Source organism: Sinocyclocheilus grahami, unplaced genomic scaffold (genome assembly GCF_001515645.1).
Source record: "Sinocyclocheilus grahami isolate Dianchi unplaced genomic scaffold, SAMN03320097.WGS_v1.1 scaffold5698.1, whole genome shotgun sequence".
Lineage (NCBI taxonomy): Eukaryota > Metazoa > Chordata > Actinopteri > Cypriniformes > Cyprinidae > Sinocyclocheilus > Sinocyclocheilus grahami.
The window spans coordinates 9,154-9,972 of NW_015510317.1; the positions used below are offsets into that span (position 1 = coordinate 9,154).

The window sequence follows — 819 nt, forward strand, 5'->3', positions numbered from 1 at the left end:
GTTCAGCAGAAAAAAGAAATTCATACAGGTTTGGAACAACTTGAGAGTGAGTAAATTCTCGTTTTTTTGGTGAACTATCCCTTTAAGAAGGGTGTCTTTGTAACATGTTTGGAGTTTGAGTTGTTTTACATTTTCTGCACGAAATTAACTACAATTTATGGCGATGTTATAGGCAACTGTAGTAACAAGAATTGTCAACTTGAAATCAAAGCTGACCTTATTTACTTTGCTAATACACATTTCTGGACTTTTAAGTAAACCAATAAGTACAAATATTTATTTACCAAATTTGATGATGGTGAACATTTTCAAACTTTGCAGAGAAGCTCACCTAGATGGCTGACAAACGTTGCATCTGTCTTCATGAAATCTCGCACAAATGTTACTGAGAATGTGATATCGTTCAACATGTTTTTACGCTTGGGGGCCAAATACTCTGGTTAAGTCAACTTACAAACTAGTTGAGACGGTGAAAATGTAACCTGTTAAGTTGAATAAAAAAACAACAACTATGTATTTTTACAGTGTACTCTTGTTGAATGCCTGTTACGATCCAGTCAATTACTGATGGATAAAATTAAGTCCTGTCTTATGTTTTCTTGTTGAATATTCTGCTTTACTCTAAAATATGTCACATAATGGGGTTGCAAATGCATTTTATTTTGACTTTAAATTTCTCTTATATGGTATAATCAGAAAATCACATGTGAGACAGTTCTGCTGCATGTCCCATATTGCTATTATTTAATTCAAAAATAAATAAAAAAGAGAAATAAAATGCCTTAGTATCCCAGATTACCTTGACTTTGACCCCTGGTA

General features: G+C 32.8%; 1 protein-coding gene across 1 annotated transcript in view; it reads left to right on the forward strand.

The window, feature by feature from the left end:
* LOC107577321 (collagen alpha-1(V) chain-like) overlaps positions 1–819 on the forward strand; it is a gene marked incomplete at its 3' end in the record, with an annotated part of 12,210 nt that overhangs the window by 9,122 nt on the left and 2,269 nt on the right. The gene's annotated exons all lie outside the window — the stretch shown is intronic.